General features: G+C 40.4%; 1 protein-coding gene across 2 annotated transcripts in view; it reads left to right on the forward strand.

Moving 5' to 3' along the window:
* Nucleotides 1–27673, forward strand: part of nkain2 (sodium/potassium transporting ATPase interacting 2) — a 76479-nt gene that overhangs the window by 5791 nt on the left and 43015 nt on the right. The gene's annotated exons all lie outside the window — the stretch shown is intronic.

The raw sequence follows: 27673 nt of genomic DNA on the forward strand, positions 1-27673 counted from the left end.
GTGTGTAAGTTAATTGAATAGATTGGAGCAGAAGTAAAGCCCCATGATTCAATGTAGTGCACAATCATGGTGAGATGATAATCAATTATCCAGCGGAGTAGAAATACAATTTTGGTAATTTTCCAAAAGGAAATTTTCAGGGAACATCAATCATGAGACAAAGTGTTTATAATACTGATCGTAGGTAAAGGTTGCATACGTGAAACAAGTTTGACCAAACAGGTTGACCATACAGCAGCCATAGGCTGTCTGAGACACAATGTTTGTCTGTCTGTGGCCGTACATTCCTGTGACATTTCCACCACTGAGGGACATGATGAATAATTTACCACATGGAGGCTGTGACATGAATGCAGAAATGGTACCCCCGCATGTGCGCCGTGTGGTTCCTGATTACAAAACAGTGACTGTGCAGACATTGACACACAGAAGTCAATGCTGATCATGGTGGCGTTTCGGGGGGAGGGGAAACAATCGATGAAGACATGTTGGATTTTCCAGAAACACAGTTCTAAGTTGGAAGTCGGAAATAACCCACAACTCATCAATAATATCTGTTGAATCAGTTTCCACTTTGGCATAAATTGTCCATTGTTTCGCACTCAATCTGATTCTTGCTCAGCCACCATATAATTTTATTTTAGCAACGTTCAGTCTCTGTTATTTTTGCAATACGTTTTCATCACTTGCTGTCGGTTTTTCAGAATTTTGAAGCGAATCCACGTGGGGGTATTTTCAGTTGAAGGCAAAGGCGGCTCCTGCACTCTGACAGCAAACATAATCTTCAGACCTCCGTCCTCATCAGCACAACTCTGTGAGATAAAAAGGCTTTGCTATCCTTTATAGAAAATGCCGCTTTCAACAAGGGACACACAATCTCAGCTCCACGTCTATAGATTTCCTGTCGCGCTGTCTTTAACGCAGTCTCTAATTTGTCAGTCTATCTACCCCCAGGTCTCTTTCTTTTTATGTATGCCCCCTTTTCTCCGTGTATGTCTTTTTTTGTCCTTTTTCATTTCTTAATCTGTCTCCACTTCCTGTTTCTTTTTTGCTCAGAGGAATGCAGTCATTACACCTTCACCACACACTTGTCTAGCAATTCATTCAGGGTGTTTAATAGAGTCTGTGCACAAAACAAGCTTTCACCTACTGGTCCTGTTCAGGTAGTTCCACTTTGCCAACTTAGTTTGACAGCAGACCTCAGGTAGGTGTTTGCCTTTGGTGGCCAAAATTTCCAGCTGATTCTTCTTTTTTTTTTTGTGGATTTGAGTGGTTGTTGTCAAAAACACTTTAATAAAAACCTTCATGATGGCTACATGCATAGATGTATGAAGAGGCTTAAGCTACATTTCCTTGTCCTCTTTAACAGCTGATGAACCAGAGAAAACCAATATAAAGAAATCTATTAATTTCCACATAACCTTGGATGGTTTGGTTATCATAGGGAAGACATTCTTGGACATACTTAGATTTATGTTTTAACGTTCACATATGCTTCACTTTTAGCAAGAACAAAGGATTTGAAGATGAGGAATAATAAATAGATTGATAATGATAATTCCCCTTGCCTCTGGAAATAAGGTTAGTGAGCTCTTACAATTTTTGGTAGGAAGCTCAGTACCTGTGCATGATAATGTTGACACTTTACACCTTCGCTCTTATATTTTTTGATATGAAAAGACTAAAATAAAAAATGATGCAGCGCACCAAACTTGCTTCAAACTAAAGTGTGATAGGTTTTTCTTGCCGAGATACATTTTCTAAGCTATGATTGGACAATCTCTCTTCTGGGGCGGGATATTATCTTTAGGTACTCTCAATAATTATAATATAATAATAATTCATGCTTTAAACAGCTAATTAGTGCCCTCTCCAAAACGTTTAGATAGCTGGATAAGCATAGTTTTCACACTCCAGCAATGCAATGTCAGGTTGGTGTTATGTTTAATCCCTTTGGGTGGGTCTGAAACCCAGAGACTTCTTTGTATTAATTAGTATCTGTACTACAAAAAAAAACTACATAAAATGGAAAGAATTAATTATCTACGGAGCCTGGATGTCCTTTCTAGGCTGCACAACGTCTAATTTAACTGAAGCTGTCAAAAATGAAAACTTCCAACATCTAGAAAAACGGGAGTTGTGACACACAGTGAGCAAATAATGCTGTACAATGTGAAATCTTGCCTGCACTACTCATGCTGTTCAGTTGTAAATGTAATACCATACTTGTGCTGAAAAAAAAATCAATCAGCCTAAGGAAATCCATCATAAAGCTGTCAGCAAACAGCCCAGACTTCTTCACAACCAGGACTCCTTAAATTCAGTCAATACATTAGGGTTGGAAAAAGACCAACTTTTGAAATGGAAAATATGCGGTAAAGAATGTTTTTCTATGCTGGAATGTGTCCAAGGGACGTGCAGAGGGCAGTTAGAGTCTCCCAGCCTGGATGTTTGACTGCTGCAGCCTGATGACAAGGTGCATCACAAAACATCTGGAGGTGACAGAGCTTCTCTCCCATGACCCCTCACCAATTGATCTCTGATGGCTCAGATAGAGTAACGGAAGTGTGCGGTTGTCTAGTATGAGTGTCTACTCTTAGCTCCCGGTATCATATTTAAGTCAATTAGTCGCTTGTGCCACTGAGAGCTGCAGACCCTTCACATGTCTTAGTGTGTGTTCCATTAGCATCTGTTATTCAATATCTTTTAATGTATAGAGATTTCCCTACATTTGCCTTTTCTTAAAGACAGAAACATTTACCTGGGTTTTCTGTAAATAATTCTGTATCCACCTCCATTTATTATTTAATGTAAATATATGCTCATGAAATTTTATGAAAACAGGTTTGTCAAGACAGAAATTGTCAGTGTGGGCCTCAAGTACTAGACTATGTATTTATAGGTTTACTTGATAGGGACAGAGAACACTGATGAATATTAATATGAAAAAAAATAATGTAAGAATGCTAAGAGTATAGCAACAATGCAAATTTACAACCATTGTCCCTGTGCATGCAGAACGTGGCGGTTATGTCAGGGCTGGCAGGTGGTCCTGGGTGCAGGCAAAAAGACACATGTTGAGTTTAGTTCAGACAAAGGACGTCTAAACTCAACAGATAACAAATAGGTAAGTTATTGGCAGAAGCAATGTGAGTGGTGATTGTTAACTGGTGAATGAAAAGGAGAGTTTGTCAGGAGGTTTAACAGAGGACAGGCAGCAGAGCAGGGACACCAGAAAGAAACAGAAACGCCATGTCTCACAATTTAATTCCATTCTAGATGCAGGACATTTTCCCTGGGGTTAATGATAAATGTCTCTGTTGGGTACAAAGTTGAAGAACTTTTAGAACAAGACGGATTCACTGGCACCAGACTCACTGTACTAGTATTGTTAAAACTTTTCTCATAAACTGCAATTTTCCCCTCTAGATGTTTTTATTGAAAAAACATCGTTTTTTCTCTCGGTTGAGATTGTGGCCTGTGTTGTTAAAGCATTCAGAGGCTCACAGAGAGGTTAAAAACCACGATTCTGTATCAACTCACACTGTCATCAAGAAAACACTGTGTGGAAGAGTGGAATCGGTAAAAAATGAAATCTTTTTATTTGAGTTGGAGAAGCTGACTCAATCTATACTCCTCCACAGCTCAGTGGAGGCTGTAAACTGAACCCTTACACAGTTGGATTATTTGTTGTGTAGTCTCAGTGATACTGACACACATGGTGTGAAATCACATCCACTGTGCAGACCACTGTTGTGACTATGTGGCAGTGGCACGACTCTGGACTGTAGCGCACAATGTTATCTAACGGTAAATACTGTAGTGTGGATGCAGTCTTAGTTCAGGCTTTCATTTAGGGCAGGCTGGACTTTAACTATATTCTCTCAAACCTCAGTTGCTGCAGTTTCTTCTTATGAAGTACAAATCAGTGTTGCCACTGTTTCTGAAAATATTTTTCCCTGCTCCAGTTCATGCAGTGGTGTTACACTCTGAGGTATCTTTTTCATTACAAACATTCTTCAGAAATAGACACCAGCTGCAGAGAGACATCAACTAGAGAACAGCCTTTACTGTTCAATGTTTTTAATTCTTCTGATGATAATTGTTTTTAGAAAAGACATAAAGATGTGTTTAATGATAAGAAGGAACATGCACCTTGGGAGTTGTATTTTACTCACTTTATGATGCACATACAAAAACCTTCTTGTCAAAGATGTCCTGGATAACAACGCTGCCATCTCGCTCCATTGATGTTATTTGGAGGCAGATTGTGAACGAGGAATGGAGCCACGTTATTGAGGTCGCTCCAATAAACAGCTCCACCAATCTTGAGTCAGTCAATTATGGTTTCATGATTTCTTATCAGTGTGATAAGGAAATGACAGAAACCATCTATGAGAAAAATTAATTCAACATGTATTTTCAGTTTTTGATTTGGTCTGTGTCCCATCCAGTAACATGGATAAGGCGGGGTTTATGACCCGGTGCCAAGTGAGATGTCTATGTTATTGATGAACTGGGAGAGTTTAATGTTTTCCAACTGTGAGTCACCTCCTATTGTCTAGAAAATGAATGAGACTTGCCCGAAATACCTCCTCCTCAGTAGCAGGTCATTAGTGTTTACGTCTGCCACGATTCTGCGTTTCAGATGCAGGAAGTTCATCTTTATTTTATCTGTAATACAAGTAACAAAGAGGCAGCAAACACATCAATGTGTGTGTTTTTGTGAAGAGGAAAAAACAACCAAGCAATGACGCATTGGAAAATAAAAATGTTTTGAAACCTTCAAAGCATTATTTCATGTCATTGATGAGCGTGTTTATAGATCTACATTTTCAAAGTAATTTTCACGACGTCCCCAAAATCTTCAGATGCTTTCATCTTAAGCTGTGGGGGAGACTGACTTCACTTTTGCAGTGAGTCATATTCTCATTGGCTTGTTGCTTCAGAGCAATCTGGTGGCCTATTTCAATCTTCCTGCATCATATTCCCCGAGTCCTGACCCCATCTTTAAAAAATCGCCACCGGCTTCGTATCGACACTCAGCAGCAGCGAGCGGGAGGAAAGTGAGGTGATGACATGCGACAAAGGTCACATCAGGGAGTGTGTATGTCCCCGTCGAGCTGCTAAAATGTGCATCAGATGCGCTGGAAGCCGACCTTGTGCGTGACCACTGCTGATGGATGAGCTGTGATGATGTTTGGCCAAAGACTGCTGCCTCAATATTTACACACAGGCTGACAGGGGGGCTGACAAAAAAGGTGGAGAGACAGACATATCGACAGACACCCTCTGTTTTATTTTAATACACTTTAAGCTGCTGCGGTGAGGACTTCCTGTTGCTTGCTTGCTCCTGTATTGTTATTTACCCCTCAAGGTGAAACACTCCTCTATTGTTCTCAGAGAACTCATATCCTGTTGATGTAGTTGTTGCCGTTGTTGTTTTTGCTGCGAATCCTGATATTCCGCCTGCGCAGACATTTTGATCTTATTACATCAAAGGGTGCTTGAATTATAATGACGAGCGACTGCAAAGCGATGCCTCGAGCTTCATTACACATAACAACGAGACGGAGAAATGACTGGTGTCAGGCGATAACCTGCTATCTGGAGCGAAAACAACTGCGTTTTCCGAATGACACTGATGTTTTGTTGTGCAGATTTCGGGGGTGAGGGAAAAGTTGCTCAGCACAGAATGACATTACTGACGCTTTATATTCAGCTGAAAAAGCAAGAAAAGTGAGAAAAAAGGTTGTCAAGTGGAAGCATTGATGATATTTCATAACATGTCGTTTCTTTCAATTTCATTTGTCTTGCTTTTTTTGCAAAGAAAGGAATTATATTCAAACAATGTAGTTATTCTCCCATTCTGATATTCCTGTCTTCACAGACATTCTATAAAGATCATCACATTGTCCACGGTTAGATAAACATGGTGAGACACTTGTAAACGTCTCTTATGTATTGTTTTATTATATGCATTATCTTTCTTCTGCTGTTCCACCATGTCGTCTTCTTTCTCTATCATTGTTTCTTTGTAATTTTTCTCTCTGTGTCTCTCAATCTTTCTCTCGGGCTCGCTCTCTCTTTTATGCTCTCTTTCGCTGCTGTGCACAGTCTCTCCCGGGCCATTTGAGTTGGTCAGGGAGCTGTGAAGAGCTGTGAAAACGATGTCTGTGTGTCTTTCGTCTGCATCCTGTTGGGAGTGCCTTTGTGTCTGTGTGCGTGTGTGTGTGTACGCACGCGTTCACTCGCAGTGACAGCGGAGGTAGTGGAGCGTATTAAGTCTTGCTGTAGAAGCCCTTCAACTGGGATAAGGAGCCAAGGGAGAAAGGGAAGAAAGGATGGTCGGATAGATGTATTCTAAGAGGATAGATGAATGTCTGTGGGTGGATCGATATTGGGATGGAGGGATTGAGAGTTTGTACGAATCGATGGAGAGAGGTCTGGGGAAGATGATTTGGGGAAGCAGAGGAGGGACAGATGATAACGAGAGAGGATGGATCGGTGACGGATAGATACTGAAGATGTATGGATGAACGGATGATTAATAGACAAATGGGTCGTTTAACACCGCAAAGTTTTCAGAAACGGGCGTGGATGGCTGGCAGCGGTAAGAGCCCTTGGGTTGAGTTGGGTGTTGGCTTTGTGACAGTGGTGGTTGGACGTAAAGGTTATGTTTGGGTTAAAGTCAAGGGAAACCAAAACTGACAGGAAAACAGACTCATTAAGTGTGGTCGCCCTCTCCCTCTGGAACTTTCCATTCAAAACTTTTCAAAACCCACCTTTTCATAAACCTGTTCATGTCTTTTACTGCTGTGACTGCGCAATCACTCTGCCTCGTCAAAGCTTCAAGCCACATCTTTTCATTTTATCTTTTTTAATGGCCTTAATAGATTTACACTGTGGGTTTGACAATGTTTCATGATGGGATTTTATTTGAAAAGGACCTCTTCATTTTCAAATTTTTCTCCAGGCATACAAATAGAGCTGTTGGAAGTATTTTGCTGGGTAACTGACTATAATAAATTCAAAATTACATTGAAGGGGTAGTTTGTTTTTAATCATATTAATACATTTGAAAATTGTTGCTTATATTACTGAAATGACATTGACGGGTTATAATACAGTGGCCAAACTGAATAGAGGTGAAAGAAAGGAGAAACACATCTGGTTGATTAACAAGCTTTACCTCATTTTACCCTCTGCTGTAGAGAGCTGTGCTGATTTTGCAGAGGCAGATACGTTAAGTACTTCATCGCTGATGGATGTACTGCATCTATATAGTGCTTTTTCCAATCTTAACGACCACTCAAAGCACTTTTACACTACAAGTTACATTTACACACATATTCATACTGTGCCTCTTCATATAGTTTTTATCCTATCTGGCACAGCTGTCAATGATTCACTGTTTTGCCCAAGGATACTTCGACATGTGGACTGGAGGAGCCAGGAATTGAACCACTGACTAACCACTTATGATCCAAAGGCCTCTTTCCACTGGTCAGAACACCCAGTAGCACACTGTAACATCTGGCTTTTGTCTGCAATGGGAATAGATTCAGTTGCCATTTTTTCTTTGTCTTCTTTATTTTTAGTTTAGTCCAGCCATCTCTTGTTTTCCAATGATACGATGATAAAAAACATAAAGGTGCTCCACTGGCAACAGGAAAGGAGTCAAAGCCATTTTTTGCAAGTTTACCTGTTTAAAAAACTCTGAAAAATCTGTACCTGATAATATAATAATAATACAATTAAATATATACATATACATTTTATCTAGGAGTTTAGAATAACAGTGTCTTAGAATGATGTCATTGAGTGTTTGTGAGTTAAAAATATGGCATAAGTCAGGAGGTCCGGTGTCAAGGTAGAGAGGGTGTTCTGGCTGTAGACAAGCTGCCTGGAATGCATCATGTTCCTTATGACTAAACAAGAAAACATCATTAAATAGTCAAAGTTGATTTCCAGTTTAAGAATTATGGCGTGGCAAGACTTTGTGCAACAGCCTGATTCGACTGGTGGGTCACGTCTTGAAGTTAAGAACCACTGAGCCAGACCACTGGATGTATCCTCATGATGCCTTCAACTGTTTATTTATTCACACCACTCTCTTGTCTCCATCTCTCAAAAACTCTCTCCAATCTGATGTGAAGCCTTTCCTTTCCTTTGATGTGATTGGCTGACAGTCAGAGGGAGTGGATGGAAGCCAGAAAAAGTGACAAAGTTTTGAGAGCGGGCCAAGACCAAGCGTTATTATCTGAAAAAGTTACTGGCCAGAGCGGTGAGCGTGACCTTTATTGATTTTTACCTACGAAAGATTTACCCTCAGTTGGTCAATACGGACTCTTCCTCAGGTTCAGAGGATCGATCGATTCACACAAGGATCAAAGATTTCATTTTGAAACTCGACTACATCTATCCCCAGGCTGTTGAAGAAACTGCACACGTCCTTGTTCCGGGCGTAGTTATATATTTTAGTATTAAGTGTTATCCATCATAAGATTCACGGAGACCAACCCTTTCTATCTGGTGAACATCGATGCATGTGTGTTATGTTGAACATGTGCTCTCTTGAGATGCAGTTTACCTCATTAAAATCATATGCCTCCTCGTGTTACCTAAAACATCAAGATGTTTCAGTTTCTTGGTTATTCTTGGCACTTCTGTGGGCTTCAGTGCAGCAACACAACAGATGGTTTGCATGTAATCTCAAGGTAGTGCAGCACCACACCCAACACACACTCTTTGTACTTCTACATTTTTAAAAAACAATTAATGCTTAAAAATTCATCATCACGAGTTTACTTGGCAGGATGATTTAAAAACTGGATGCATCTCATGCTTTTTACTTCATATTGTGGCTGTAAAGATCATATTAACGACAGCTGCAGTCAGGGAATTGCACGGCCCTCTAATTTCAATTTGTGGTTAAAGCAGCAGTGAGAAGGTGCATTTAAGTGGAAACATTTTCTCAGATGGGTTCATTATGGCACGATTACACACACAAATTTAAACTTGCAGATATAGGCGGTTTAATATGCCTCTGTATCTCAATGATAAAACGCACAGGATTTCTCCCAAATTGAAGAAATAGTTTCTCCAGTTCCCACACTTGTTTTATATCTGTGTCACATACATCACATACAGCGCCTCAAACATCTGGACCAGAGTGAGCTGGAGTTGTCACTATACAGATAAACTTTTCTTAACTAGGCCAAAAAGACCCTCAAGTGGGACTATAGAATAAATAATGAATGCTGAGACTGTTTGTGTCCAACACATTTTGGTCTGCTGGCACAATAAATGGCTGACTCAAAATGTTTACAGGAATATCCACAGAGAGACATGCTGCATGAAACACGTAAAGACTTTCCGATGTATATATAAAATATTCGAACTTAAAGGGCCCATTCTAGGGTAAAGAAAACAACAATTCGTACAATTTAGATGAAACACACTATAAACATAATGTGTTTTGTTTATTTTCTGACTGACAAATGAAATAGTTGAATCTAAGTGTCAGGAATAAGTTTAACAATCACGAAGAATTCACAGTCTTTAGTTTCATTGTTTTGTTGAATTTACTGCCCCCAAATCCCCAAAATAGATCCGTGATAATACAAAAAAAAAATAATGACACAAAATTGTTTTGACAGATGCTTTTTCTAAATCTGTGCTGGGTATTTTTTTTAATCTTTGCCTGTGGTGGACTCCTGTCGTTTCGCCAAAAGCTGCCATTATTATTTAGATCTAAAAATGAATGACTTGGGTATTTGTTCTCTGACACACACACACACACACACACACACACACACACACACACACACAAATTAACCCACATTGTCATGCAATCCAGGCACACTGACATATCCCTGGCATGGTCCCTGAAGGCAACACGAGGATGCTTTAAGGACTAGAGACTAAAGAGTTCAATTTTATACCTTCATCTTAACCTGTAATCACTTTTCCTCAACCACTCATCCTCCTCTCCTCTCCTCTCCTCTCCTCTCCTCTCCTCTCCTCTCCTCTCCTCTCAGTATGAATTGATTCAGTCTTATTACCTTACACACCTGCCCTCTGGTTTGGCTCCACTCTTTTCTCCCTCTCTCTGTCACACACACACACACACACACACACACACACACACACACACACACACACACACACACTCATACCAACTAGCACCTTCTATTTTCTTCTCTTGCTCCCTCTGTCACACTCACACAAACACACAGACAGACACAGTAATCAGATCTGGCAATCTCTTGTAGTTTGGAATACGGCAGCTAAAGTGAGATACAGTCTCAGCTTTCAGCTCTGCTTGGTATCAGCATATCATCCAAACTGTAGTCACGTCGAACCAAAATAGAAGCACAGAATGTTTTGGAATGTGGGAGACATGGCATCAGGATTTTTTGTTTGTGTGTGTGTGTATGTTTGTGTCTTGTGTATAGAACAACACCGTGCTCCGTGCCATTAACAATGCAGAGTTTGGGCTTTAACTCCCACAGTGCCACCTGTTTAAAACAGGACACATTCATGGCATTATGTAGAAACACTCAAGGCAAAAATACCATAAATGTACTGTATATGAATATGCACTGATCAGCCACTACATCAGGGTAATTACTGGTGTTGACTATAGACTATATGGTACAAACGCTCAACCAGCCACGAGTCAGTCTCAGTCTTCAATCATGATCATTCACCCATAGCAACAAAAAAGCAAACTTACTGAAAACCGAACACGTGGACAAACATCAGTAGGAAACTACCCTTAAACAACAGAAACCATCTTTGATGTGTACTTCACACTTTTGTTTGTCCATACACTAACATGGAGGAGTCAGGGTTTATGACCTATCAATCAAGATGATTTGGCTTTACCTTGGGGGAGCTGGATTCTTTGTTTCACCTTTTCACATGTGCTGGAGCTTTATTAAACTTCCCTCTAACTCACAGCAATGTTTAATTTTCAGGTTGGTTATGCTGTTGTCTCATAATAACTGTCTGCGTAGTCTGCAGATACATGGACATCCAACTTTTTAAAAGCAAAGACCACAGTGTGTGTGTGTGTGTGTGTGTGTGTGTGTGTGTATCTCTGTCTGTTTTTATTGACTTATTAGTGCCATAGATTACATTAGCACCTGCAGTTGCAGCGTGACATTTGAAATCCATCCTATACTGATACAAACTGTGCCGTTGAATCCATATCGTAGCAAGAGCAGTCGTAATGACACTGTGCATGTCTGACAGAGGCAGCCGATCTAAAAACTTTAAAATGAAAAGACAGAATCTGAACAAACATTAACACAAAGCGGGTCTTTTCTCTGAATCCGACATAATCATTCACTGAGTCTGATGAAAGCAAGCCAATATCATTTCGCAATCTGTAGGCCGTTTGCAGCGCAGAGGACATGATTGATTGAAATAAAGGGAGACGATGTGTAATGCTGACACTGTCAGCTGTCCGAATCCCCAGAAAGGATTTTATGATTGATGGCAGGCAGTAGCATTTAGAAGTCTCACACCTCTGCACTGCACTCTCAGCACTCACTGTGATTACATCTGAGAGTGATTGTGCATGTGTGTGTGTGTGTGTGTGTGTGTCAGAGCGAGTGTGTACGACAGACGTAGGAACAAGAGGAATCGAGCAACGGTGTTTGTGTGTGTATGAGTCTGAAAGTGAGGGGTTGATTATGGTGGTGAGCGTGTGTGTAAAGGTGATGGTGCAGTCTGTCCGTGTGTGTGTGTGTTGCTGTGGAAACCTGAGTGCTATAGTGATGATGGAGGGAGGAGCAAGTCAGGGACTGAGGGATGCATCAGGAGGAAAAGAAGCGCGCGAGTCCGAAGAAGTAATGGAAGGTGTGGGAGATGGATGGATGGTTAAATAAAGCTGCAGCAGATGGTGAACGAGAGACAAGGTGGTGTGAAGGGGAGGAAGAGAGGTCAAATGGGATAAGGACGAAAGAATATGGGGAGGAAGGAAAGAGAGGGAAGGAGTAATGTTGGAGCAGAGATGGGTCACAGAGGGAGGTGGAATGAATGTACAGGAAGGAGTGAAGGACTTATTAAGGAGTTGAAGAAGGGAGGAAGAAGTTGAGATGGAGAAAGGGAGGGGAGGAGATGGGATATGTGCTCATGGGTGGGAAGCATGAGAGATGCATTTACTGCCAGTGGTGAAGTTAACCTCCTGTTATGACACAAAGTGAATGACATTTCTGAAATGATGAAAACCTTATTTTAGATGTTGGTGGTTTTCTATTTGTTTAATTTTTATCTGACCTGACAAACAACAAAACACATCATCTGCATATGTGCCACCAAAACGAATTACAAACCACTGTAGATACATACATATGATTTATGATGTGACAAGTAGGGGGCAATTTGTTATTGGTCTAAATGAGCCTTTCACATACTGCAGACATATTGGTATAGACATTTATGTTTGCTGATATGCTCTGATATGACAACTTTTATTTTACAGAACAAACAACGCAGAAAAGACATTTATGTTTCTATTTTACGTTAAAAAATATTTAAGTACAATATATTTGTTTTTTTGTGTATTTATTTTTAGTAAAGTTTATGGTTAAACAGCTTTAACTTTATTAAGCCTTAGCTGATATATCTGTATCTGAATATTTTTACTCCATAATAACGTATCCTTATCTGCCACCCAAAAATCCATACGGGTTTAGTTTTTCTAGTGAAAATAACATGGATAAGATTTGACTGATTAATACACATTTATCTAAAAAGTAAAAAAAACAAAACAATAATTGCACTCCTAACATTCTCAAGTGATGGTGGAAGTCCGAGGTCTTTAGTAGCAACGATTTTTGTTGGTGCACATGAAGCAACACATTTGTATTTTGGGGAGACAAACATTTCACAATTTTCTTTCCTCTTTTATTTCATATCAGTGTGTCAGGGCTCAGGCAGGATTCATTTCACGACTTTTCAGCTTCCAATTTTCTGGAGATGAAATGAGATCTTTTTAAAACTTTCCTCAAAAGTAAAGCTCCAGATACTGCACCCTAAAATTAAATATTCATACCAAACTGACTTTGCTGTAGTTTGCTTTGCTGTGCGTTTTTTGTAACATTACTAATGTCGGAAACATTTAACATTAACAACCAGTGGCCCAGTGCTAGTACACAATCCATAGCTCAACACGACATGTGCCCATTACATTAAAGTGATTTGTGTATATTGTATGTAATTTATGTATCTGAATATTCATGCGGCTATCAGGCTAAAGATTGTCCTTCAGACTCCTTGTAATGGCTGCAAGCTGGTGTGAGTTTATATTGGCTGTGATTGTTTTATTTTAATTAGAAAGTGAATGGGAAAAACGAGCCCAACAAACACTCTAATGGGGAACTTGAGCTTATTACAACCCTCAGATGCACGTTCCATCCAAACGCATGACATTTCCTTGATAAACATCCTGAGTGATATTACACATTAGTGATGTTAGTCTCGTTATGATCAGCTATAGACGAAACCGGCTGAGATAGCAGTGAGAGTGGAAACAAAGACTGTGCCAAAGTCCCCTCAAAAAGCAGAGAATTCAATAATGATAATCGCATTATTTTAAATCAGTAAGTTTAATATCACATCAATCCCATATTGTTCTTATCCCCAAAGGCCACCAAACGGAAGTGCTGTCATGCCATTAACTTAATGAAAAACAAACACAGACACACACACACAAATGCTGACGTATACACTTTGTCATTTCAGTTTTTTCTCTGTGTCTGAGAGTGGAAAAAAAGAGAATTTTTAGGAGCTTTTGTTTGGTGCAGGCGTACGATGCTGAAGCTGGGATTTTTGTCTTTTCAATATCTGTAAGTAGTATGAGAGTTGAAGCGGCACGTTGGCTTTGGAAGGATGAACAGAGGCACAGATGCTGAAACACACCCAAACACACACACGCACGCACGCACGCACGCACGCACACACACACACACACGCACACACATTCTTGATGGATTGAATTGGCTGTTAAATCTCATTACATTTGGAGGACCACACAAGCAGCCCTGGCAACATATACATGGAGCCACGTACTCTCACACACATTAATTAATTTATTCAGAGAGAAATGTAATCACTAACAATATTAGTAATTAATAGTAATTTATTTCAAAAAAGGTCATATTTTTCCATTTTCCATTTTTGTGAATGAAATTGAATACTTTCGTGTTTTGAACTGAAGGTTAGACAAATCAAGCAATACAAAGACGTCACCTTGAGCACTGGTACAGTTGTGTTTCGCTATTCTTCAAGCATTTTTATTAACTAAATGACATTGAGTAAATCAAATCACTAACCAACAGATTACAATTCTTGGTCAATGACATTTTATTTATGAGTGCTTTGATTTTATTTTGTCATGACCAAGTGGCCACCCACTGTGACATCACCAACTGCTTTGTGAACTTCTGTTTTGAAGCCTTGAGTTTGGTGTTTTGTCCAGCGCCATCTTGAGTTGTTGAAACCAGAGGTAACCATATTTGGAGGAGAAGGGGGTGGAGCCTGACTGAAAGCTCAAGGAAACTGCACCTAATGGACTGCACTAGCTGTTAATCACACCCAATGCATACTGTACTTTAATGTCTCATAATTCATAAAATTGACATCATGCTGTATTGATGAAAACTTGCGATTGAGACCATAAACTCTGCAAAGAAGTAAAATGCCGGGTCACTTTATCATAGGCTACTTATATATATTTTATATATATTTTTTCCACCAGTGAAGTAGCCCTGTGCCGGTCATTCTAGATTTCAGGCATTTCCGCATTGGCTCCACATTCCAGACCCGGAGGCCACATCCATTTTGTTTACAGTCTTTGGTCATGGCTCTGTAAGCACCAAGCCTTACTATAAATCAGTTTCTGTGAATATATGCTTCTAACCATGTACAAAATAAATCAGAAGTAAATTAAGGATTTGCAGACATAAGGGGTTGAGTTACGGGTGACCCACTTTGGCCCTGCATCGGAATCCAGGCCAAATGTGTCAAGGATGCAGAGATCAGGCGAGTTTTAGCACCGAGCTGAGAACATTTTTGGCTTTATTGGAAAGTGCTGTTTGTTTGGTGTTGTAGTAGCAGGTAGTCTGCCGATGGAAAAGCTGCAGAGGCTTTCAGATTTACGGCGTCATAATTGACTTAAGTGCAATCTGTCCGTGGGAGGTTTTGTACAGTAAACACACAGACGGGCCTTTGTGTCCACATGCACAGGGAGCAAGTGCTAGCTGCATGTACTCCACTGACTCTGCGATCAGCAATGTGGTCTCAGTGATAGCACCCAGAGTAATATTATGGAAATATGGCCACATTTTCTGCTTCACAACAGTGGGCAGGAGGAAATAAAGCGCCCGGCGCCCATTGATGCTATGAGCAGTGCAGGCACAATGGAGCTCATTTGAATAAGGTGACAAAGTTGGCCGGCAGTTTATTGTCAGCACTACAGGTTCTTTTCATGTCTCCCATTCAGCCCGGGACACAAAGTTAATTTAGGCTTGGCCCGGGAATCAGACACAATAACGCCATTGTCTTCTGATTTACTGAAGGAGATGAAACGTTTCGGGAAACAGCTTGTGTTGTTTCCAGGATTCAGTCGGTCCTCACCCAACAAACCAACATGTGAGATGCACATGTTTTCAAAGTAATCCCACCAAAACACTCACATTATTCACCACACACTCACTTTCAGTCTGCTCTTGTGCATGTGGGTATAGACGCAGAAGCAAACACCACAACCACCAATGATGTGCTTGATTTCATTTGGTTCCCATGAGGTTGTTAAGGGAGAGGGAGAGGCCAGTGTCTACTTATCGTTTTGTGTGTGTGTGTGTGTGTGTGTGTGTGTGTGTGTGTGTTTGTGTGTGTTTGTGTGTGTGTATTAATTTGTGTTAATGTGTTTGTGCAGCCGTAATGTTTCTTAGCCTGCTGGGCGTCCATCTGTGGGTTTTTCTGGTGTCATTTCCTCTCTTGATGTCCCACTACTTCACACACTGTGAAGTGCAGTGGTCACACACAAACACACACACACACACACACACACACACAGGTTTGCGCAGCTATTCTTATTAGGACTTTGCATTGATTTCCATAACCGTAACCTAACCACAAATCAAATCTTACCGCGAACCTTACCCAGGACCTCCGACATGACGTTTTGTTTCATTAGGACTGGGCTTTGTCTCAGTCAAGGTCAGTGTTTATGCTGGAAAAGGTCCTACCCAAAACGAGTAAACACACACACACATACACTTATAACTACTAATCAAAAAAACACATAAATGAACACACACCCCCTCACACAGACACAGTTGCCCAACAAAAAACAAGAGCCCCTGGGTACAATAGAGTTGCCTCCTACTACTTATTATCTATCATGCAGCAGTTGAACCCCACTTATTCTAAAACACACACACACCCTCTCTCTCACTCGCTCTCTCTATCAAACAGACTGTGTACGAACAGAAAACTGACTGACTGAGGTGTGTGTCTGTCCCTCCTGGCGTGCATGGCGAATAGTAACACAGAAACTGATTAAGTGAACGAGGGAAGAATGGAAGCGTGGGGTGAAAGAAGAGTAGGCGAGGAAGGAGAGATAATGGAACCGGGGGCAAGAAGGAGAGAGGGGATGAAACGGGCTGATAGGAACAGAAAAGGAGGAGGAAGAGAATAAATTATGGCACAAGAAGAGAGGGATAAAGAAAAAAGGAAGACAAGCAAGATGGGGGAGAGGTTTTTGATAAAGGAAAGAAAAAAGGAGTGAGAGGAGAGAAAGGGAGTGCCACTGGAGGGTTGGGAGATAAAAACGGAGGGAAAAGGCAACAAGCAGAGGGAGCCTGAGCCATTAAGGAGCTGGGAAACGAAAAGCAAAAGAACAAAGCCGTTTGCTCAACTGCATAACTCCTGTTTGAATTCACTGTGGCTTTACTGCAAATTCTTTAATATACATGTACAACCACAAGTATTCACCCCTAAGAGCTCACAAGTCTATCACAAGGTTTTTCATTTTGGTTTCAGAAACATGATTTGAATTTTTAAGAACCCCCACTAACACAAGTTATTAAATCTGAACAAAATGCTTTTTTTCAATCTGTACTTAAGAGCGTAAGATAATGCTCTCACTCAAAACCCTGCACTCGCACTCAAATATACCCTGCTTGTGCTTAGATTTCCTGTGATCCAGCTTCAGCTCTTCTCTTCCACTCAGGCTGCTTCTGTGTGGACATTTTAATTCGTCATCTCTGCACATGGCATTCTGCTGGTTGGGGAATATTGACGGACTTGATGTACAAAAACACTCAAGTGTATAAGAAAAAATGCGAGTGTGAGCGCAGGGTTTTGAGTTAAAGCATTAAAAAAATCTGAAGTACTGCTCTCTAACTGAGACCACGCTCTTAAATAAAGACAGGAAAAAAATACATAAACAACAACTTGTCCATCTCTGTTGTCTTCTCCTCGCATATGTGCTTTCAGTTCAGTTCACATCAAAGCAGCACAGCAGATAAAACATATCAAGACAAAGCCGAGCATTTCACTCTCTCCGCTTTTCTGTGATAATGTCAGCGATTCTTTGGTCGGATCACGGACGGAAAAAAAAAAAGCTAATCTGACAGACAGACGGAGGAAGCTATCAAAGGCAGCAGTGGGGAGACAAACAGATGGACAAGCTTTCCATCAAAGACATAAATTTGCTGCTGCATAGTTTGATTAACAAGGCAGAGACAGAGCGTCAGAAAGAGTATGACCAGGCAGCAGAGACAAAGAAATGGAAAAAGATGAAGAAAAGAGGGAAGCTGTGGAAAAAGAGAGATGGTGTGAGGGAGGCAGGTGCATTCCTTTGAATGTTGTGGATGATATTAATCATCATCAGTTAGTCAATCATGCTAAATTACTGTAAAGAGCTTCTGCTGCAACCCGCAATTATTACTAATGACACATTCAGCTTGGTCTCTGCACACACACATGAATACACACACACGCTCACACTCTCGTCTGATTGATAGTCTGCAGAGAAAGAATGTCCTCAAGCCTTGTGCGAGTGTGTGTGCCTACGTATTCAAGTTGTCTGGTTTTATTTCATGTGCATGCTCAACTGTGTGCATTTGAATTTGTGTACATGTGAGCATGTGTGTCTGTGCACCATTCAGACGAAACTGTTATATTTATAATTTGGGAAGAAGACGTGTCATTATTTGTGTTTCAGAGTTGGAGGGTTTACTCAGTTCTAATTTAACAAGCTACAGCTAATTTGAATGGATTAAGGAACTTTAATTCTACAATGATACCCTCTACTGAAAATGTGATTGGTCCAACATTTCTAGCAGGTTACTAAAGTAAGTAAGTGCCCATCAACATAAACACAAACACATATACATATATATACTAATGCAACTCTGACCTAAGATAAGTCCAAAAAAAGGTTTTATCTTATAAAAATAGCAAAAAATACACAAAGCCTTCATATCATTATAATCATTATAATTCAGTTATCCTTCTCTATTATGTATTATATATTTTTCAGCTATGGTCTGTCTTTATGAAATTCAGTATTCCTTATCCCTTGTTTACTGACGACATAGTTGTACTTCTTATTGACATTCACTTAAAAGTTGATCTTAAATTAGGGATATTTAATCCTGGATGGTGAAAAGTGTCCTTCAGCAAAATAAAAACATATTTTATCAGAGGTTTTGACATTTTGACCATTTCTTTGGTCAAATTGTTTGCAGCAAAGATACAACGTTTTACTTCTTTTTGAGATCTTGAAAACTCTTGGCTTGAAAACTGCAACTCTAATTACATGGGAGTCAGTGAGTCCTCCATTTCTTGTCAAGTTAAGATGAGTCAGTTTTCTTTTAATAGCACCAAATTATAACCTACGTTTTGTCATGGCACTTGTCATAGAGAGAGCAGGTGTAGATATAGCACTTCTCACAGGTACAAGAAGATAGACCATATCTCCTCAGTCTGTACTGGCCCCTCTGCTGATTACCAATCCAACATGCAGTTGATATTAAGCTTTTCTTACTTCTTACTATAGGTCTGCATGGGTAGGACCAGTATGCATATCTGATGTCCTCAGTCAGGCCTGCAGAGTGTGGAACAGTGACCCTGTCAGATTTCCTCCTTCTGCCACCAATTTTAAAATTCTGACTAAAGACTAACCTTTAAAAATGTGCCCTTTTAGTCTTCTTAAAATTAAGAATCATGAATTTTTAGGATCATGATTTTTTTTTATAACTGTATCAAACATGTCCTTGACTCCGGAGGAACTCGACGTGACAAATGTCAATTGGACCAAATGCAACTCTTTCCCAGTAAAAGAAGAAAATTAACTGACACGACCACTATTTAAAGTTAAAGATTCACAGTCCGGCCATACTTTCTTTTCATTGTTGTCTCCCAGCATAGAGAGCCGCATCCAACTGACACAAAACAAAAGAACAGTGGCAGAAATAGATAGAGACAGAGGGGTGGACAGTCACAGAAGATCTGTCGAAATACCAAACTGATTAGCCAGTGTTTCTGACATTTAAATGCCACGTTTACATAAAGGAATGTTTCCGAGGAATATTAATCATCATAGTTAATTCACAGGAGATGTGAGACGGATCCATGGTGCATTGGAAGAGTGTTGTGGTATTAGAGATAACAGCAATGTCAAAATAATTTGGAATCTACTGTATTTTGAGACGTCAGCTGACTTTTTAATCACTAAGTCCCATCCTCCTGTATTGACCCTCAAAACTCACTGGTGTTCAAGAAACCAGGAACAGCAATACAAAAGAAATACCATTTACCATTTACTATGGCTTTTTCCAAGTAGTCGTAATGAAAGCTTCTGAGCAAACAGTAGGCTGTTTCAGTTTAAAATGAAAGCTCTGGCATCTTTTAAGTCAATGGTCCGAACACGGTACAGCTCATCGATTTAATAGGTGAAAACATGTTGTCTACATTGAATCACCTTAATCTTGACTGCTGGGCTGAAACACCTTATCAACATGTACCACACCAATATTGTACTTTTTCAAAGTGAGAAAGAACCTTGAAGAACGTTCCAGATAGAAAGTAAAAAAGTCTAAAGCACAAGCAGAGAGACAGACAAAGAGAAAGGGAATTCCCTCTTTGACATTTCTGGTTTGGAAGTAGAAATAAGTCTTGCACATACGCTGTCTTTCTAACGAGATATCTCCTTTGAGAATGTTGGATATCCGTGGGACTTAAAATCTAATTACAATTTGTTCAGGTGCTCGAGTTTGTTACTGGGAATGAGAGGAGAAACTGGGTTTTACCTGTGGGCCAGAAGTTGCTCATCATATTTCCAAATAAATCCGTAGTGAGATGAGTGACCATAGTGATGTGATCTACAACCTACAACAGCTCTGAGTTCCAGACGCCCACCTCCATCCATCTCAGTGGTTCCACATGACCAGTCTTTGTTTAGGAAGTTTCAAGACCGTGAACATTTGGACTCTGGTCACTGTTCTTGACACTCTTCCTATGGACTGTGCTGCTTGTTTCCACCTTTCACACATGTTGACTAACCCATGCTTGAACCTCACTCAAACAGACCATACCAGGCAACGTTTGACCTCTTGAGCTAATCCCGTCAGTTTTTTGGTGTGTTATATTTGGTTTTGTGAGAAGTTACATTTGGTTTTGTGGGAAGTTTTGTGAGAGACACTGTTGCATGATCAACAAGTGGTGTGAGCCATTATCAGATCATTTGTAAGGAAGTTCAAGAGTTAATGCTTTTCACCAAACTAACAGCCTCAGGTGTGTTTGCCTCTTCAGTTTCATCTTTGATCAGGAACTCTCTCTTGACCAGCATGTGAAACCAAAGTATTTAACCTATACTTGCTTATTGTATCCCATCTGGACAACTTTAATTCCCCTTTCGCTTCCAGTCCTCATTGTTTGCAAGTGATTCTGCATTTCAAGCAAAGCAATGAAAGAAAATCAAACATAGAAAACCAGATTTTTATGTGGTGGATTTATTGATTCAAGGAACGTTACGGTCTCACTTTACATGGACCTGATAATTGTGTCTGCCACTGTTTTCAGTCTGTTCAGTGAAGTGGAAGCTACATTGCAGTTGTTGAAGTAGCTTGATTCACTTCATTTATTTTCCATTGCTTTTCCTTCATTTTCCTTTTATCAACACACCCAACTTTTCTATACCTTAGCTAAGCTTTAAACCATTTTTCAATATTTTTAGTTTCAGAATTCTTGGCATATAAATTAATTAACTGGTTAAACATTAATTTGTACTTAAACTGCTCATGTTACACTGATCTTGATACATGTACATCTCTTAAATCTTCTTGTGATAGTTTCAATGGTATAAACAGCAATTTCCCCTTATAACGGTAAATGTCTTTGGTCCTCTGATCAAGGGTTATTGGTTGTTCCTCACTTTGGGCCCAAAACTAAAGGAGGAATTTTATACATAAAATATTGTTCCTGCCATGAAACATTAGTGCTTAAAAACAACCTTATCAGTGTGGGTGTGTTTTTTAGCATGACGAGCTATCTACGAAGAATTGCAAGCACCAATCAAAATGTCAGTGTGTATCCTAATAATCTCCTTCACCAGCCCAGGAAGCCCTTGAGATAAGGAATTGGAAAGGTGTGCCACACTGGGTTCAGAAGGAGCTTAACACAACTTTCTGAAAGGTTCAGCCAACTCATGCAAAGGTAACTGATCAGCTGTATGAGTCACAGGTATTACACCACTGCCAGTTCCAGTGAAAGCCCTGTTTAAAGGTTTATTAGCAAGCGTATACCAACCTAATGGCCTTCCTGCGATGTTAATTTAATAAGTCAGACTCTCAGTGGGAGTTGTGTAGTCTATCTATAGCAGAGTGACTTAGGACATTATGGCTATTACAGATATGACTGAACAGTTTCGATGAGTGGGCCTGGATGGAGGAAATTGGATATTTAATGGAGAGATTTTCACCCTTGATCATCATTGTCTCTTTCCATCTTAGCCCTTCTTCCATCTCCCTCCTTCCTTCTCCACCATTTGCCTCCCCTCCTCAGCTCTCCCTCCCACGTCTTCTCTTCCCTACATCCTTTTATCTTTTACCCCCCTCGTGCTTCGCTTGCCCCATCTTCCCCGCCGTCTTTCCTTTCTCTCTCTCCAAGCCCTTAGTAGCCACAAATGGTCCCTAATAGCCTCCAATGGAGATGAATTGATCGTTGTGCGAACTAAATCGATAGGAGATTGCTTTTGCTGTACACAGTGGGATACTGCACAGGCAGGTGGCCTTAATTAAGTTAACAGTAAACCACGATCGCTTTTGAGTTTTATTGGGACAATAAAGTTTATGACGATTACAGAGACAGAAAAAAATATGGTTTCAGAATGAACTCCAAGGAGGGAAAAGAGGTTCGTATTTACATCGATGTGTGATTTGCTTGTTGTCGTTACTCACTCGTGGCGCTCCTCATCTGAGTAACAGTGTTTGTTGAATGTTTGCTGACTTCCTCTGCCTGTTTTCTCTCTCAGCTCCATCCTGGCTGCTTCCCTCCTCTCCACCATCTATTTCTCCTCACCTCTCCTCGTTGTCTATCTCGCCCTACTCTATCTGACCTCAGTTTCCTCCACTTCATCCCTCCCTTCCTGTCGTCTATAATGGGATGAGCAGCAGAATTTGATCAGCAGTTTTTTAAAGGTCACAGAACCAAGCGAAAAGTCTCAGCCGAGGCACGTCGAAGAGCGATATCAGGCAGACTGAGTCGAGGGAGGAGAGGGAAGGAGAAAGGGAAGCAAGAGGTGGATGATTGAGATGGTGGTGACAGAGAAGAAGAAGAAGAGAGGAAAAAAAGACATGACAGGGAAGGTGCAGTGATGGAGGAAAGATGAGGGGGAGGAAGATGAGGTGATTTGCTTTTTTATGACACAACAGATTTGGTGACAAATGGATGCATATCAAATAGGGAGGGGAGGACGGGGAGCAGGGGGTGACGAAGAAGAGGGGGGGAGAAAGTAGGAGGGAGGAAATGAGAAGATGTGCACAATGAGGAGGAAAGAGTGGGAGGAGGAGAGAGGTGGCGGTAAGGAGGGGGAATGGAGTGACAGTGGGACAGGAGGATGAGACATTTTCCCGTCTGTGTCATTTTCTTCACTCTGCTGAGTAACAGTCAGATCATAATCACCCCCCCATCCCCCCACGCCCTCTTCTCATTCCACTTTTCCTGTTTAACACTTTTATCGCTCTGCAGTGTCTCGTAATGGTCACACAGTGCAGCTGTCCCCCTGTCCGGAGAGATAATATCTCCAATGATATCTCTTTGAGCTTTCATTATCAAACAGACCAAACTCTTTCCCAAAGTCTCCTCTGGCTCGCTGCACTGTCCCTTTCATCACCCTCAACTTTCTGCTGCCAATCTGTTCCCTAAGTGTTTGAGTGTGAGTGTCTTATTTTATCACTTCAGCTCTATGTCTGTCTGAATGTGTCTGTGGATGTGTGAATGCATTGGCTCATGCTCCATTGCTTCTATGCTATAAATGGCCAATCCCTGTCTCTCTTTGCATTTTTGATTTTAATGTATTACGTGTTTTTTGGGACCTCTCCTGCATTACCTTGATGCAGTATTGTAGATGTGCACTTCAGGCTACGGGTGAATTTTTTACAGTCTCTTAGCGTATAGGTGAAACACACTTGAAAGCCAAATCTATGCCAAGTTCTAGTTTATGATGTCAGATATTGCTGCTCCCTAAAAGTGAACCCAAATCCTCTCAATCATCTCCTGGTGGCTGGCTGCAGCATTGGTCATTGGTCAGCATTGGTCTCCTCCATGTAAGTGGATGGGACAACCTAAAAAGTCAAAATTTTCCCGTTAAGTTTGGTTTTAATTAGTTTGAAATATTATGATTGGCATCCAAGACTGACTAGCGATTGGTAGAGCATGTATATTGGGCGGGCGGGACCTTGCTATTATGGTTCCATCCCCTGATCGCTACTGTGCAGACTGTGGCACAGGATGGCAGCGTTTGTATCCCGTATATTTTGGCTTCATTTCTGGATAGTGGGAGAAAGTGGAGAAGCATTGTCCATCCTTATATATACAGTATGAGCTGAGATCACAGTGACAGAGAGACTGCTGGCTCTGCTGCTGAAGCTCACAATAGCTGTCTGAGTCATAGCCATGAATTGTTGATGTCTTGATTCAGAGCTTTTAAAGGTGATTATCTTACAACAATACAATCAGATTAACAACAGCTGGCTAAATGATGTCATTATATTGACGGAAAAACTGTTAATTAACAAACCTTTCACCTACAGCTTGTTAACACATTTTTAATTATGCAAATAAAGCTGAAGCTCTTGTGATTAGAAAAAAAAAATTCAGATCCATCAAAAAAAAAGATTATTACTCTTTTTGCCCTTTCAGAGTTCGTTCACTACTTTATATGAAGCGTAGATTTTTTTTTCCATTGCAATTAAACTTGATGCAGTGATTGATCTTATGTAGCTCTTCAGTCAATCCCTCAGCTAACTACTGCAGTTTAGAAACCCATGCTAGCAAGAGCAGTAGCATCAGTGCATGCTAACAAAGACGTGGGAGGAACAAACACACTTGGTCCCCAGAGGGATTCTGTTCTGGCATTAGACAGATTGACAGAAGGCTGCAAACCTCTTCTGTGTTTTTAGAAAGCGTATACACACACACACACACACACACACACACACACACACACACACACACACACACAGAGGCCTACACACTGTACACAGTACATGAATTCATAGTGATTATCATATCATCTATAATTACTAATAATAACAATAATAGTAAAACACTTAATTTATATCAGAGTATATCAAGTGCTTTACAAGATAAAATGATATTTAACAATAGTTTAAATGCCAAATGTAAAAAGAAAGAAAGGGAGAAAAGATAATAATATAAAATAATCAAATAAAATAGGGTTTACATGAATGCCAATATACAAAAGTAATTATTATAAAGTCGGTTTATTAAAAGACCACACGCCCAGCTAAAGCACGATTTAAAAGAAGATCAGGAGCCAGTCGGTCTGAGCTTCTCAGGGAGTGTGTTCGACAGAGTGGGTGCGCTAGATGCTTTACATTCATGGTGAAATTTAGTATTTGTTTATCTCTAATATAGTTCTATCTTGCCACTGCAGCCTCGCCAATTTCGTGACGGATAAAAAAAAAAAACCAGCTGTGTCCACAGGTGGATGCACAGAACAGTATATACCAAGAGCGACGAGCTGGGTGTGAACATCCCTCTGCTCTTGTGCTCTTAACAGCGGAACTGAAATGAATGTCTCTGTCAGCAGCATCAAAGCCTGTCGCTGCAGATCCCAGAGGACCCGGCTCGCCAGCTTGAAGCTCCACCTGTACGACGCTGAGGCTTTCATCAGCTGCACATATCACAAAACTGCCATTTCTGCTAACATAGCTGCCTCTTGCAACTTTTCCCAGCGCCACCTCTCCACCGCTTTCCCCCAAGAGTCATAGCTGTTGAAAGCCTGGGCGATTTCACACTTTCATTCCAAGTTTGACCCATGCAGAGGATGCTGGGATCATGGCAGTGGGGGCTGCACACATGCTCTGTGTTCTGTATGTCAGGAGAACTCAGTGACTTAATTACCAGGGGTGATGTACTGAAGCAGCTGAGGTTAGTTGTTTTGCAGCTGAGCCATGTAATGAGAATTTCCCATCAAAAGCTGAGAGTGGTGTGATGGAACAGATGGTCTGGTTTTGGATATTGCTCTTTATTGGCCTCCATATTAACTCAAGTTTGAACTTACACACCAGCACAAAAGGGATTTTTGCTGACTGATCATCAAGGATGTGTGTTGTAACGACCTGGAGAAATCAATATGGTTGTTACCTGTAATGCAGAAACTAATTCTTTATCCTTCCTATCACATTTTCTTTCCTCCCATTGTGTTTGTGTGATTTATTGTGTATTTTAGGGGGTAATGTGTGTGTGTGGGTGTGAGTGTGTGTGTCCCAGCTGGAGTGAAGACTGTTTATATTATTGGTGATGGAAAAGGGGCCCCCAGGGGCCTCAGTAATGGACTGAAAGGCCTCTGACTTCTTATAATGGCTTCTGTATGTGAGTGTGTGTGTGTGTGTGTTTGTGAGAGCAGCACAATGGTACTATGTAATTGTCAATAGGAGGACACACTTTTACATAATAAACTGAAAGAAACACACACACACACACACACACACACACAAACACCAGACCAACACAAAGAGCGAGAGATGGAGCCTATCAAACACAAAGAAACACAATATGTGTCTCACACTCGAACATTGTGGTGCCAGCTGAGCCCATGTGTGTCCAATAACAGCAGGTGCTGTCAAGTGCATGCCCAGCCGACCTGCCATGAAACACACACACACACGCACGCATACACATACACATGCACATATGTCATCACACTTCACACACTTTCTTCCAGCTTCCTCTTTTAAAACTTTATGTTGCATAAGTGTTGTAGAGTTACATACAAGGTTACAGGTAATGTGTGTGTTTCCTGTGTTTGACAGTGTGTGTCCTTATGTGTGTGTCTGTGAGTGTGTCTACCTTTTATCTGTGTCTGGCTGCGAAGGGCTGTAGTGTTGCCATATGGTCTCACATTAGGACACTCAGAACTTAGCCGCCAGGTACTGTGTCTGTGTTTGTGTGTGTGTGCATGCGTGTGTATGCGTGTGTGTGTATGTGTGTGTGTATGCGTGTGTGTGTGTTTGTAGAGGGAGAAAGTGAAGCAGTTAGACCAACAGGAAATGAAGTAAATTATTTGAGCTGTTGATCTTTAAACACTTCTACTTGTGAACAGTAAATATCTCTAAATATAAATGTCTTTTTCCTCCGTCCTTCCTTAATATACCAATAACGCATATTTGGAGCACTGAATCGGACATCTATCACCATAGCAACGATGGAGGCTTGGAAGCATTTGGGTCAGCCCTGGTGTTAATATATTTAGCAGTGCCATATCATATGCTGCGCTGACTTCATTAACCATCTCAGCATGAAGCACCAGAGCCTGAATGATAATGATCTCACACACACACACACACACACACATACACACACACACACACACAGACAGAGCACTGGGATCTTGACACAAATGCATAGATAACTGATTACATTTTACTTCATTATGATTAAAGGGCTAATTGTAAATACATCATCTTTAACTTCACATACTCTTTACTAAATCTGCTGCTATAGATTATACTTATTATGGTATGTGAATTCTAATTAACCATTAGGTTTCTGAAGTTCCAAAAAAGGTTTAAAATAAGAAATGTACTGTATATATTTTATTGTGAATAGGGTTGTCTTCAACTGGTGAAATTTGTATATTCTCATGTTTTCATTATTAATATCAATAACAATAATAATAATAATATTCATAATATAACTTTGTTTGTGCAGAACCTTGTAAAGTAGCCCTTACAAGGTGAAAGTGAAAATAAGGATACAAAACATCAGAGGCAACATATAGACTTTAAAATTCACGACAGCAAATTATATAATACAAAATCAACAAACAACATTATATGATATTACATAATATTTATATTTTTTGTGTGTATAGTATGTATTGTAAAGCCCAAGGTGATTT

Source organism: Paralichthys olivaceus, chromosome 19, assembly GCF_024713975.1.
Source record: "Paralichthys olivaceus isolate ysfri-2021 chromosome 19, ASM2471397v2, whole genome shotgun sequence".
Taxonomy (NCBI): domain Eukaryota; kingdom Metazoa; phylum Chordata; class Actinopteri; order Pleuronectiformes; family Paralichthyidae; genus Paralichthys; species Paralichthys olivaceus.